At 35.8% G+C, this 15,838-nt stretch overlaps 1 pseudogene; it reads left to right on the top strand.

Moving 5' to 3' along the window:
- Positions 1-14,771: 14,771 nt before the first annotated feature.
- LOC149253656 (NDR1/HIN1-like protein 6) lies at positions 14,772-15,550 on the top strand (annotated as a pseudogene).
- The last annotated feature ends 288 nt before the right edge of the window (positions 15,551-15,838 follow it).

Raw genomic sequence — 15,838 nt, 5'->3', positions numbered from 1 at the left:
AGCAAACCACAGCACTGAAAATCAGTTCTCCACCTGAAAACACTCAAAAACAAGCTATTTCTGGATCATGTCAGCTGCTCCACTGAGCATCTGCGCTGAATGTCAACTGCTCCACTCTGTACCTGCACTGAATGTCAAAAGCAATGAAGGCTACCTGCGCTGGGCGAGATTGGCCAAGTGGCACAGTCATTTTGCAAGGTGTCAAATGCCCAGGAAGCTTCCAAAATGACACTTGGATCAGGGAATTCACCTTGTGATGAGTAAGAGGATCTAGATCTCCAAGTGGAAGCAAGAAACTCCAAGTGGACTCAAGAACTAAAGTATAACTGAAGTGGGAGAGGACACTAGTCAGCTTCATGCCAGCCTCAAGTTGACTCATCCTTTCTCCAAAACTCCTATATATAGAGCTCTTTCATGAGGTCTAGGGGGGCTGGAATTTTGTGCAAGTAAGGAAGTGCTGTTGGTTTGAGTATAGAACTATTGGGTGATTGCTTTGAAGGAGGTGAAGAGGAGATTTCTTTCTGCTGGGAGGTGTTGCTGGATTGGGCCTATTATGGTTGTAACACTCTCAGAACTTTACTTCTTCTATTAATAAAGTATTTGAGGTTCTTCTATATGCATGTATCTCTATGGTGAATTGATGCTTGTATATTTGATTTATTCTAATCCTTGAATCAGTTATGGATGTATGCTTCTTGTAGTTTCCTTTCTTTGTGCTTTTACAGGATCTTTGTGTAGCTGGGCCGGTGAAAGAGCAAGGAGCTAGGAGCAAGCAGCAAAGAGGGAAGATTGGATCAACCATTAGCGGAAGATAACGGTTAGTGGATCCCTTTTCTCTTCTCTCTCTCATCTCATAAAGAAGTAATCTTGAATAGCTTTGCTTTGATTGTTGCTGAGGTACTATCACCCTTAGAGTGGGATAGGGTCATTCCGTATTGGATACTTTTCCCAACAACAGCCACCTTCTTAACCCTCAAAGGGGATGTCTTCTACATGGATACTCTGGTGAAAATAACAAGTAATTATTTTTTGGTTACTCACATAAAGCTTCTTGATTTTGTGGCATGAAGGGAAGTAGTCCGCCTAAAAAACTAATCAATCCCTAAGAAATCAAAGATTAATTAGTACCAACTATTAGGTCAAATTTGTCTATAAAATAGAAGTTCGCAGGAGTAGAGAGGATCAAGAAATTTCATTATAAAACTTCTAAAATACAAAAGTTAGCAAGAGGAGATAGAATCAATAAATTTCATTATAAAGCTACTAAAATTTAGAAAGAGTTCAATTCCTTTCATTATAATATAATTTGTTGGTTCCATGTTAGAAGGGTCAATAATATTGAGGTCACTATTCTCTTTCACTCACATTTTTTTGTCTTTGTAAACATGAGTGTAAGTAGCATATTATGGAAAAGAAATTGATGAAAAGCCATGACTTAGATTTGATGCCATCATTGTATTAATTAAAATGTCAATTTCATTTCATAATTAAGATTAAAATATATTGCCCCTAACAACTTAATAAAATTGAAGCCAATTATGTTTTTTTAATAATTTATTTTTTTAATTATCATATTAAATAAACTAAAATAATTACGTTTACACGTTAATCTATTTAATTTTTTTATTTTATAAATATATTTAATACAAGAATAGTTTTGGGTATATATTTTTAATAAGTTTATGTTTTTGTTTATTATACCATGTACAAATAGAAACATGATTAAAGTACCCTTTCCGTAGTAAGTAATTAATACGGAAGGAATGGTTAAAAATACCCTTTTCGTAGCAATGAGCTTTTGAGAGTAATGAATAAGGAAAGAATAATTAATAAGAAAGGTGCCCATCACTAGATAACCGACATTCTATCAATAGATATTGAGTTAGGCCCTATGCCATAAATTTTATGCGGTTGTCTTTAGTGAGACTTTTTGGAGGCTTTTCCGGTGGGTTTTTCTGGTCAAATTTCTCTAAAATCCGGCAGCAATTTATTGAAATCGCAAGGTTGATAGGTAATTTCTGCACAATCAAAGCGTCCTGGGGGTTTTTCAGGGTGCTGAATCCAAATATGCAGTTAAAAAACCATTTTAAATAATACAAATCAAGATTTAACCTCAATTTTTTCCGCCGGATTCCGTCACCGGAATCTCCAAAAAGTCGCACTAAAGACAACTCCAAATTTTATTCTCAAATGAGAGCGCTGCTGGAAGAAAGCCTCGGTTTACGTGAAAGATAGAAATAGAGGACAAAAGCTACGACGATGTAATGTTAAATGTTGTCGAGGGGGCCAATTTTAAAGCAGAGCTCATGCGTTTATGGACACAAAGATGTACTGTAAATTGAACTCTCCTTTTTGACTCCATATATGCAATTGATGAAAGGAACTAGTCTATGTGTGTTGATCTTATAAAATTTATTTTATTTTTCATCTCTTATGGTAAACTAATGTTGGGCTTTTATAAAATCTACATATAATAACTTAAATCACCTTATATGTTATCCTCCTAAAAAGAATGAGATGGAAAATTATTATTTCATGTATTTTTCAACCATAATACTAGGGTTGGCACTGAGGGCATCCTAATTCCTTTTTTTCATTCTCACCCATTGAAATATTTTTGTTAGCATTTTTCTTGTTTACTTATTCAATATTTTTTGATATTTTATTGGCAAATATAATTTATGGGATATTTCCTATTGTTGTTAAAAAAAATTCATGTTGTAAAGTCTATGGAAACTATTTTTAACATCTCTAGGACTTATCTCTAGCATATAAATTTAGTTAATCAATTCTTTGAATTGACCATCTTATTTTCACCCAAAGCCATACTTTCATGAATACATTTTTTGAGTGTTTAAATTAATAAGTTCCTTGGAGGGAATTTAGCTTAGGAATCCTTGGATTACTTAATCTATGAAACCTATTTGGGAAGCATCCCATGTGGGCATAACATCCATCCACAAAATAGTGGGAGAACAATCACTAAGTTGACAATGGTGGATGATCTTATTGTTTCCCTAGATATAATTTTTCTAGTGACGCTTTGCACTAGGCTATTAGATTTTGTGGTAACAAGCCCCACATTAAGAAAGACCCTAGAATTTTAATATTTTGGCTCAAGTGTTGCTTCAGGATCTTACCACACGCTATCCACTAGTGGCACCCACATAATAGAGTTCATAGCAAGTGGGGCCACCTTACTAGTCGTCAAAGGGGAGGTCTTACAAAGGGAAAATTTGGTGAAAATAACAATTAATTATTTTTTGGTTACTCTTAAAATTCTCACACTTTCAACTACATTTCATCAAAATGTTGGCTATATTAATTTGAAAATTTTGTTCCACATTCAAACGAATGGGTTCCTTTTCCATGCACCTATGACTAAAATTGTGGGTGCTACCACTACCAATTAACCTTTTCGCCTTTCTTAAATTGATGTAGAAAATATACTTTATGGTTTGTGGAGTGAAAATGCATGATAAATAATCGATGGAAATTTTGGGTTCCCTTGAGGAAAATCATATGTGGGATCTTCCTAATTTGGAGGGGTGTTTCCTTCTAATTCAATCTCTAGGGTACCTATCTTCATAAATCTCTTTCGACGGTCAAACTAGGAAACATAAATTAATTTTGAAATAGGTTTCATTCCTTATATTAATACCCTTTGAAATAATGTTCAACAGTATTAGAGAAAATCTTGAGGCATTCAAATTTCAAGGATTCTCTTAGGATCAACTCGTGGACTTGCAAAAGCTCAAAGGGAGAGAAGTTTTTTATGGGTGACAAAGGTGGGTGTGCATGAGGAATAAAAATGTATCTTTTATTCTAGGAATTAAATATCATCTATGATTTTTGATCCCATTTTTAAGCCCCCAACCAAGTATTTAAGTACTCCATTAATATCCATTCTATAAAAAAAGACTAATAAAGAATTCCTTAATGAAATAATGAATCATGCACTCTATGTGAATGACCAATTTCTCAAAGGTTGTGACAAGGTATTTCCCTATGCTTGTTTGGTGCAATTTCATCAACCTTCCTAAATAATGAGTGTCCATTTCAAAAAAAATCTATATCGCATTCAAAATATAGGTCTATGAAATGTATTCACCATTATTATAATTTCTTGTGCCATTTCCACCATTTTTAGCGATCTCTATCCAAGCATAACACCTCTACTCGAAGTTCCATCAAATCATTAGTAATGCCTTTGAGTGAAAATTAGTGTTCCATATAGGTAACCTAACTTGTCGTGTGGGAACCATAAAACTTGTACAAATGTATTTTGGGATTCTGATTCCATTTATGGTTATCCTAAAATTAGTCTTTGGGGCCATGGTTATCTTGAAAGGGATATTTATTACTACTCTCTCCATTAAAAAAAAAGTTTCCCAACTTGGAGAATCATGTTCTACTCCCTCCAATATGGAGCACTTTCTATGAAGTGGTTTACTAACATATTGAGTCATTCGTGCATGTTTGATATTAAATCAACCATATTTTCTTGGGAGGTAATATTTTTTTTGTTGGCTTGGATAACAGGGGATTTGAAACTTGAATTTCATCATCTACATAATACCTCAGGATTTTAACACACCCCTATTCTATTTTTTTTTTTTTTTAGGGTTGATCATCTAATAGTGTGCCAACCTATAGTTTAGGTTGTAGTTGGCTATATTAGATACATAGGCTTACATTCTTACTACTTTTGCATCTACTTGTCATTACCATCCATTGCCTAAGAATAATAATTGTATCTGTAACAATGAACCCGGGAATCCACCAACAACCAAGGATGACATTGTCCATTACTTGGCTATAACGGCATCTAAAGAACCAATTAAAGGCCCTCCTAGAACTCAAGATGGGTTATATGAACTTGAAGTAACCCCAGTGGTCTTTTGCCAAGATTAACCTTCAGTGCATTGACATGAACACCTTGATGTTTAGGTGGAATAACTGTGTGACAGTTATTGAGAATATCACTTCCTTCGTCATTGTAGCAAGGAATTTAGTTCAACAATGAAACCAGGCCATACATTTGGTAACGTTATCTCATTCCCTATAGAAACACCATGCCCTCCCATGAATGACATCACATCTAGTGTTATTATCCTACTACACCAACATTAGGTCCAAATATGATATATATTGGCAGCCAATCATGAATGCACAAGAATAAGGATGTTACCTATCATCAGTTTATAGCAATGCTCCTTGATGGAATAGATAACGATTACCAAATATACACCTTCAATTCTAAGACAATCATGCATAGGTTTTACAATTGTAATTAGAAACCAGAAAAATAATATATAGTCATGATTTTATTTGGTAGGTGGTGACTAAATTTCTAGTAAAGTTATTGCAACTAGTTTAGCATGAACTTCTATTTCATGTTGTGTACATATATGTATGAGAAAATCCACAATTTCATAGTCATTAGAGAGGGAAAACACAAACAAAATCCTAGGAAATGTGATAGCAACAAAGTTGGTATGAGGATATGCCAAGGATTGATTTATCACATGCATATGATAATAGATCCTACACAAGCCACATATTCATGCATACCCAATTTATACATACAATGAATAACATCACTCCAAAATTCCTATACGTACAACATTGATTGATTTCCCTCACAAGTTGTAATGGAGGCAAGGTCGGCTTTAAGTACAAGGTTTCCATGTCTAGAGACCTAATCTTCAGGAGATATAGAACCTTGCCTCAGGTTTACTACTCCCTAAGATCAAGGGGTAGCCAACATTCTTCATTTTTCATCATTACTCATAAATATAAAGTTAACCAAAGTACCCAATTGTACAACAAAGTTTATGACTACAAGTGGGTCCAAAATACCGTGCAATTTAGGAAGTACCTGATATGTACTAGACTGTCTAGATGATTTTTGGAATCATATTAATATAATACCTCACAATGGACATTTAGATAGTGTTTACAATTTTCCTCACAACTATTTTCAACAATGCAGTTGCTTCTGCATAGCTTGTGCCACATATCCCACTGTCTAGGTCAAGGATTCAAGAGGTCTTGCCCTACCTCCACCCTGTATTTAGGAATCATGTCCTAATGTCTTATCCAAGGATTCTAGAGGTCCTATCTGACCTCCACCTTGCCTTTAATAACCTACTACAATGTCCTCTCCAGGGAGTCCAGATATCCTGTCCTACCTCCACCCCGCATTTAGGACCTTGACCCAATTTTTTGTATAGGGAGTCCATAGGTCTTGTCCCACCTCAACCTTGCATTTAGGAACCTATCCCAATGTCCTTTCCAGGGAGTCCAGAGGTCCTGTCCCACCTCCACCCTAATGTTTCTCAGCAACTCCACCCAATTTTAAGGAGTCTAGAGTGTTCTAAGTCTGAGCAAAGAACTAGCCCAGGGTAGCCAAAGGCCTCCACCCGTAAACCAATGAGGGGATCTACAGATGGGGATCTCCACCCTCAGTTAATTAGTTATCCCAGAGAATTTAAAGCCTAATTTCATCCATGGTAATATGGAATTTATTGTTACAACAATAGTGTGAGGCATAGGGATTGCCCAAGTGTTTTTCACGAGACGAGATTGGAATAGTTTGGTCAAACTACTAGTATCTATGCAGATATTTCATTTCCTGAGTAGTAATGATAGCCAAGTAGGATTCACTGATAGTCTATGTGCAGGAAAGGAATAATTATATATTTTTTCCCTTTGAAGGGTAAGGATAAACATTCAAACATGGTATTCTCCTAACTTCTTTGTGCATAGAATGTACTACTACTACCCCACCCTGGATATCTCAATCCAAGTGTCAGGTTTGAATTTGCAGTAATTGTCTTGAGTCATGCAACCCCTAGTTTCAAATAAGGAACTACCTATTGGACTACACTTAAACATTTAGGCATTGGATGAGTGAAAATAGTGAATGCATGACACCATATCATTGGTCATTTGAAGGTTTAAACATTAAGTAGGTGCCAGATAGTAAGAATAGAAAATAGTTTATGAGATTCTTGAACTAACCTCTAATGATGCAGACTCCGCTACTATCTTTATGATGCTACCCACCCAAACCTGCACTTGTGCCTCCTCCTTTGCAACGAATTCCTCAGGTGGTTCTATCACAACAGCAGACTACTCACACAAACCTGCACTTGTGCCTCCCTCCTTTGTAGCAAATGTCTCAGGAATTTTATTCCTAATATTGGTCCTCTCATTTTTTCCTTATACTAGTGTTTGTACTCCTACTATCTCTTTTTTTGGTTTATGTATTCTTCCTCCCCCACTATGGTATGATTCCACTTACTTTGTATTGTCCTAACACTACCACTGGTTAGTCAAGGACCAACCCTTCTAGACCAACTAGAGATGTCCCCTTTTCCATCTTGTCCATGTCATTACTAGTTTGTTTTCTTAGGCCAATTAGCTTCCCACCATCTGACCTCTCTTCTTCTCCTTACTTTTCATATTCCCTCCTCCCTCAGTTGGTTCTAGAATATGCAAGGTGTCAAGAAATTCATCCACCAAGCGCTATATCATTAAAAATATCTACGAGTTCTTGTGGATTCTCAAATGTGTGCATATGCCATGCCATTCTAACCACTGCTTGCGGGCACATCCAACTTATTTGGTCCCGTTGTTGGAATATATGCACCACATCCAATCTTAATCATACCCAAATCTATTTATGCTCTCATGATCGTGCACCATACAAGGAATTATAAGGCTTCAATATATTCGGGCAATATTGGTTTATGACCTTGTCATCGTGCATATGGGATTATGTTTATTTAAGCCTTGAATATTATTACTTATGTTATTAGGATTAACTAAATGTCATTGAAGCCCCTCCTAAATCCCTTAGTAGGATAGATTGTTGCTTTGTACATTTAAGTCATCTACTCATAATTAAGGATCTATGAGTTAGAATAGTGTTCTAATCAATAAATATAAGTGGGAATATTAAAGAAGGACTATTATGTTCATTTTCACATAAAACATGACCACACCATAACCATAAATCATGACCGTGTTCACATAATCACACGAGTGTAAAGTAACTGAAACAATTAGCATCATAATTATATATAAAGAAAAATGAATAGGATCATTACACAAACGGTCTACTTAAGGTTGGTCTTAGGTGCATCAAAGGGGATTTCAATATATTTGATGGTACTCAAAGACAAATATATATAAAATTATTGTTTGATGTACTACTACATGAAGGGGTACTAACAAACATTGCAAGGGTGTCCAACTAGGTGATAGCATTTGCATTTTCTATATGTATTCTTACCCGGCCATGGGTTTACCTACTAAATGATAACTATCCATCTTATTTAAAAATTTTGGAACACATATATAGCCTAAATTTCTTTTTCTTAATTATTGGTTCATGCTAGCTTAAGAAAGAGATCTAATACCTCTTTTAATGTACTTAATCATTATAAATAACACAAAATGAAGAATATTCATATAAATATAATTGAAGAAAATAAAATACAAAAGAAAATGAAATGAAACCTAAAAACCATACCCATGTATTAATAATTTCAAAAGATGGAAACCAATGTTCACAACTTCTTCAAGGGGGCATACCTGCTTGATTACAGACCCAATAATTAACCCACTTGAATAAACATTACATAGACTTCTAGCTCTATAAATAGATTCTTGATAGAAGAAATCATAGCTATTTTTCATCCAACCATTAATGGGTACCAACAATTTAGTAGATCTTATTTAATAAGTAGGGCCCATTTTACATTAAGTAGTTAGCCACTAACTATATAATGGGTTTTACTCAAATAAAATCACCTTATATATTAATAAACTAACTAATGAGTACCCAAAGTGGGGAGCTCATCATAGGACCTAAACATATGGACATAGAGAACTAATTCTTGATAGCAAGGTTAGGAGAGTTGTAGGCTATAGACATAAAGGAGAGATATGCATGAAAATACAAGTATGTGGAGACCTTAGAAGTAGCCAAGGCATTTCCAAAACTTAGGGAAACCAAGAGAAAGATGTGGATTTATTTTATGCAAGATGCCCATAAATATAAAAACAATCGTAATTCTACTTAGAATTTCAAAATCCCTATAAGTAAGTGAGGAAAATTTTGTATGGTGTTCAGAAATATGTGGAACTAAAGGCCTTAAAGATCATGAAGTTAGTGATATCCTAAATAATATCCCAACTCATAAAACAGATTTGTTAGGGATTAACGATAGACTTTGTATTTAAATGGATGTACGCACTTGCACCAAAAGACTAAGTAATTAGAATGTTACCAATAGTAAAGTCATAATGGCATAGTTCTATATAAAAGAAGTCATAGATGACATGGCATGGATGGTTTTCCAATGGCCTTTCCTACCCATTCAAATGGTTTTTTATATCCAATTAGATAGAAAGAGACATTAAAAACAATGAGAGACCACATTTTAGTTGTGGTCCAAGGATACAACAGACACATCGATAGAAATTACAAACAAAGTCATGGACCTTTATGAAATGTATCATTCACTTGTTTCCTCCCATAAGTCATATTGAAAAAATAGGTTTGGAAAAAAATTTTAGAATACTAAGGGGGTGTGAACTTTAAATGAGGAGGAATGATGATAGTTTAGTGTTATATATGAATACATCACATAGGCCCTATTAGCCACCCAAGTGGGAAACCCCTAGAAAAAAAGTTTTCTCCTATTTGAAAAACTTGCTAGCTAGTAGCCCTATGATGATCTATAGATAACTATTCCTTAGAGATATCCACACATTCCTTGGTCTCTTCTTTCCATCCTCTAGCTTACTTCTTGAATGAAGGTGCATTACTATTCTAAGGCACACTATCCATTTTTGTAAGCATGTTATTTCATTTAATGTTAAGGGCATTCTAGTGATATGGATGCTTGACCACTCTTGATTGTAGAATTATCCACACAGTCCACCTTGGTGGCTATCTCTTGCCTCTAATCTAGTGTAAAATTCCTTAAGGCATTTCATCACACTATCCAGGAGGGGCACAAATAAGAGGCAACGATTGATGTAGTTTCCCCATGGTAATCCACAATTATCACCTTTTATATATCCCTTGTATCCACCTCCATTATCTTGGTTAATTGTTATCTGTCACTGGTACTAGATCCCTTTTATCCTCACCTTGGAGTAAGGGCGTGTAAATTGTGCCATTTAGAGGTTGATGCATCTAAAATAAATTTAAAAGAAAATATAGCCACAAAATAAAGAAAATGTAAAATGAAAAAGATGGTTGGTGAAAGTAGATGGTGCATGGAAAAAATCCTAGCTTGATCTCTACCCCCCTCATTATCCTTCACCTAGTTCCTAGCATGTCGTGATCTACCTAAATAAAAGGAACTTATGAATATCCCAATCCTAATGAGAAATAAATGGCTTCATATTTAAGGATTATTTGGATGCATAAAAAATATGGTAACCCAAGGTATGCATGAAAGAAGAGGAATTTCGTTAAGGTAAAACACCTACCAAGGGGCCCGTTAAAATAGGCTAAGGAAAGGCTTAACTTAGGTCCCATGATTTATCCCTCTTCACATTATTACACTCAGGATGTTAAAACCCGTAAAATTGGTACTGAGATGGTGGCATATTCCATGAATTTAATTCCCTTCCATGTCCACCTTGCTCACATACACCTATTGATTAATGGGTCAATTTAGGAATTGTTCCTCCCCTTAGGGTTGAAATCATGTAATAGGGCCTTTGGATAGCCCTCCCATAGCTATGTTTGATAATTTGATTACAAATCATTATCTAGAAATACATTTTAAGATAATCTTTGTGTGAATTACTCGTATTCCTTTTACATTAGATATAGCCCACTATTATGATTCTACAATTTCCTTCCCTAATGATGATGATCTCTCCCGATTTTTATGGTATATATTAATTTTATCTCCCCAAGTACATATAATGTCCCTTTAGGGATGCCTTGATAATACTCCAACATTTGGATGAAGATATCCACTAAACCATAATGGCAGTTTAGAACCACGAAGCCACATTGTTGACTAATTTTTTTATGAGTGTTGACTACGAGAGATATTTGGAACTAATGTATGTCGCCTTCCCCATCTCTAGAAGTTGAAACACTACAAAAATAATCTATGACATTACCAAGATTGATGATATACTCTAAAGACCCCGAAACTCCCTTACGATAGCCATGCATGTTCATGAGGTATATTTCTTTATTCTTGGACCTTGTTGACGATGATGACAGCTTTTTGTCCCTTTGGACGGATAATACACGTCTTCCTGATTATGATGTTATGCCCTATGCTTGTAATGTCACCCTTCTATGGCCTAGAGTGATGATGCAGAGCTTGTTGGGGGGAGTTGTATCTTGAGGATGCACTTTGCATGTTGAGGAGATGGATTGGAGATAGGAGCACTCATGTACCATGTTTATCACCTTGCTCAAGGGTTATGTTAACCTTTGGAGGAAAACATCATGCTTGGAGAGCCTTTTTACTCACACATATGGAGTTAAAGGAGGCCAACTTTTATGTTTTATAATTATAAGAGCTATATTTTAGGTCAACTTGTGATCTTTTGTACTCTTCAACACTTAAAGTAATTTTTTAGGGAATTCAATGTAAATTAAAACAAATTTAACTTGGTTTCCTTCATTGAAATAAAGGGAAGTTTAATTGTCTTGGATCATTGTCACAAGTGCTCATTTCTCCACTAAAAGAAGTGCACACTAGTTCTTTCTCTCTCTCTTAGATGTAATGGATCACTAGATAGTGAATTGTCTTGGGGAAGATAAAATTGCATAGATGAACTTTCTTGGATTTATGAAGAGATGATTTTGGGGAATGGTAGAATTTTTTTGTGAGTATTTTCTTCCATTTTGCTAATATTGTAAAATTAGGGTTTTATTTAACATTGATGATAATGTTATATCTTTCATGAACTCTAATATTTCTATATGCAAGATTTGTCACAAAGTATCCATTAAAAAAACTAGAGTTTCATTTGTTGTCCTTAAATCTCATCTTAGTGAAAGTCGGTAGGGTTTGGTTAAAAGATTCTCTTCTCCCTCTTCCTCTCCATCTAAGGTTTTCCAGGTCTTGCACTTTAGACCTCTCCATTTTTATCCATATATGCAATTGTTGAAAGGCACTAGTCTATGCTTGTCGCTCTTATAAATATTATTTTATTTATCTTCTTTTATGGTAAACTAAGGTTGGAATTTTTCAAAATATACATTTAATAGCTTAAATGACCTTAACGTTATTTTCCTAGAACTAGGGTTGGCATATGCTAAAATTAAAAGGGAAAAGTTAACATTACATTCATTTTTCATCCATAATCCTCACGATGTTATTTAGGGTTTCCTAGTTGTTTTGTGCATTTTCATCTATTGAAAGCTTTGTGCTAACATTTTTCCTTTTTACCTATTCAATAGTCTTTGATATTTTTTTGATAAGCATCCTTTATGGACTATTTATGCGTGTTGTCATAAATTTTGCATGTTGTAGTGTGTGTCTATCTCAAACCCTAATTTATAACAACAATCCTTTGATTGATAATAACATGCGTGGAAAATGTTTTGAGCATCTCTAGGACTTATCCCAACCCTCTAAATTTAGCTAATAGGCTCCTTGAACTTATCATCTTATGTTCACCCAAAACCTTACTTTATTCAATGCATTTCTTATGTGTTTAATTAACAAGTTCATTGGAAGGTATTTAGCTTGGGAAATACCTAGGTTACTTAATCTATGAGATATGTTGGAGAAGCCTCTCTTGTGGGGATAACATTCATCCACAAAATAGTGTGAGAAGAACCGCTAAGGTTATTATGACAATTTATGTTATTTTTTTCCTAGACTTAAAGTTCCTAGTGAGGCTTTGCACTAGGCTATTATATTTTGTAATAACAAGCCCCACATTAAGAATGACCCTATAATGTTCATATTTTCGCTCAAGTGTTGCTTCAATGTCTCGTCACACCATAGCCACTAATGCCATCCACATAATAGACTCCATAGAAAATGGGGCCATGTTCTTAGCCCTCAAAGGGGATGTCTTCTACATGGATAATTTGGTCAAAATAACGAGTAATTACTTTGTGGTTACTCACATAATGCTTCTTGATTTTGTGGCACGAAGGAAAGTAGTCATAAAAAACTAGCCAATCCCTAAGAAATCAAGGATTAATTAGTACCAACTATTAGGACAAAAGGTCTATAAAAGAGAACTTGGTAGGAGGAGAGAGGTTCAAAAAGTTTCATACTATAAAGCTCCTAAAATTTAGAAAGCATTAAGCCCCTTTGATTATAATAAAATTTGTTGGCTCCATGTTAAAATTTTCGACAATATCGAGGGCACTCTTCTCCTTCATTCACACTTTTTTCTCTTTGTAAACATGAGTGTAAGTGGCATATTATGGGAAAGAAGTTGATAAAAAATCATGACTTAGATTTTATAGTGCTAAGCTTGATGTCATTATTGTATTTATTGAAACTTCAATTTCATTTTATAATTAAAATTAAAATATATTGCCGCTAAAAATTTAAACAAATTATGTTTTTTTTTTTTTATCATTTTATCTTTTAAATTATCAAATTAAATAAACTAAAAAAATTATATTTACACGCTAATCTATTTAATTTTTTATTTTATAAATATATTCAATACAATAATAGTTTTGGGTATAATTTTTTTAACAAGTTTATGTTTTTATTTATTATATCCTGTACAAATAGAAACATGATTAAAGTATTCTTTGCATAGTAATTAATTAATACCGAAGGAATGATTAAGATGCCCTGTTCATAGTAATGAGCTTTTGAGAGTAATAAACGACAAAGCCTATTTCCACATCTATAGATCCATTAATACAGTTCGAAGTATAGTAGTACAGGGTGACAGTATGCCATGGCTGTCAACCCCTATGCATCCTTTCCCCGATTAATAAGAGAATGTGTCGATGTCTCTGTATGTATTCGCATTCATCCACCATGACTTATGCATCCATGATAGATCCCAGAAATTCCGTTGACAGTACGCCATGCTTTTGGAGGTTATGGCATGGAGCATACATGATTGTATATGCTCAAGTTTTTAAATCATGCACGGGCTAATCAAATTCAAATATGAAATCATTCTGGAAAATCAACCCCGCCCTCATTTTCTTCAAAAACCCAAACCTCTATGTGAACCATGCCCATTATCGTCGATAGAAGAACTCTGGAATTGGTAAGACTTCGTCTAGACGTCAGTTGATCGGGGAGAGCTCCGACATGATGCCCTGTATAGATAACAGGGTCTCCTCAGCCCGCTTGTTGCTGAAGCACATACACAGAACAATGCATAAGAACGTGGTTCGAAACTGGTACACGATACTAACCGCTCCAACTGCTGCGGGTAGCTTCGTTACTCAGTTTTTCCACCAGGCGACCTATGCTACATTCCCTCACCTTCCAAAAGGCAGATTGGAAATATTGGTTGCCATGAACTAACATCTCTTTTGTGGATGCTCCGCGCCTGCAGAATTCATTCCCATCATTGCGTGAAGGTCTTTAAGTTTCCAGGAGCCCCAGGATCGAATCTCGTCGGCCTAAGTCGGTTCATTTTAAGTTTCGGGAGCCCCAGGATCGAGTCTCGTCGGCTTAAGTCGGTCCATTTTAAGTTTCAGGGACTCCCAGGATCAAATCTGGTTGGCCTAAATCGGTTCATATCGCTTTGTTCGCAGCTCGGGGCCCGGTGCCATGATGGCAGATAAACAGAGAATCTACCCGATGACTGCAGATGTCGAGAAGGATGCAGGCGAATATGTAAACGAGAAGCCGAGCGCTCCATTGGCGCCCAATTCCAGCAATCTTTTGTCTAAGAAGGGCGGAGTCGATCCCGCTGAGAGTTAAAGATTCCAAAGGACCAAGTTATCTCCAAAAGAGAGCATCCCAGATACTTGTCACCGCCTCCCAAGCACCGGTGCTCCTGTTGCCGCTGCTTGTGCTGCACCATTTGCTTTTTAATCGCGCTCACCTGTGGCGTTCTGTACTTGGTCTTCCGGCCCAAGATCCCCAAATACTCTGTCGACAACATCCATATTACTAATTTCACCATCAACCCCGTCGATTTCAGTACAAATTGCCAATTCGATGTGAAAATAAAGGCCCGGAATTTCAACAAGAGGATCGGTATATATTATCTCGACAATAGCCCTCTCGCAGTTTTGTATTCAGGCTCGGAGCCTTGCACAGGCTTCCTACTAGTATTATACCAGGGCCACAAGAACACCACTTTGTTGGACGTGGAACTCAGTGGGACCGGTGCTAAGCTCACCAACGCCATGAAGTCTACGCTCAATGCGCAGATAAATCAGGCGGGCATTCCCCTGAAATTGAAGGCGATGTTCCCCTGAAGATAAAGGTTGGGAAGTTGAAGTTATGGAAGATAACAGTTCGCGCGATGGGACCTTATCGTCGACGAACTCGATGCCAAGGCCACAGTGACTGTTAAGAATTCCAAGGTGCGGGTGAAGCTGTGAGGATTGCGGGCGACTTAGAATGCTTTGAATTCATGGTTATGGCACGGTTAGGGTTAAGTGTTTTTGTGATAGGACCATATAGATGCTACCACTGCAGATATATTTTTTTGATATACAATTTGTTTTGTTCAGACTCCATATAAAATATTAACTGCAAACTTTCAGTTGGCAGACATATTATTTTTAATAGCGTGGCCCTATTTTTATGTAGACATGTTTTAGTATTTCCAAAATATAATTGGATTCTTTACTCTCTATTGTTCTTTCCTTGCTCTCACGGATGAGTAA

Source organism: Pinus tabuliformis, chromosome 7, assembly GCF_031772625.1.
Source record: "Pinus tabuliformis cultivar Carrire ecotype Pingquan chromosome 7, CPIR1, whole genome shotgun sequence".
NCBI classification, from domain to species: Eukaryota; Viridiplantae; Streptophyta; class Pinopsida; order Pinales; family Pinaceae; genus Pinus; species Pinus tabuliformis.
The sequence above is the reverse complement of the archived record's forward strand: the minus strand, read 5'-3'. Positions and strand labels throughout refer to the sequence as shown.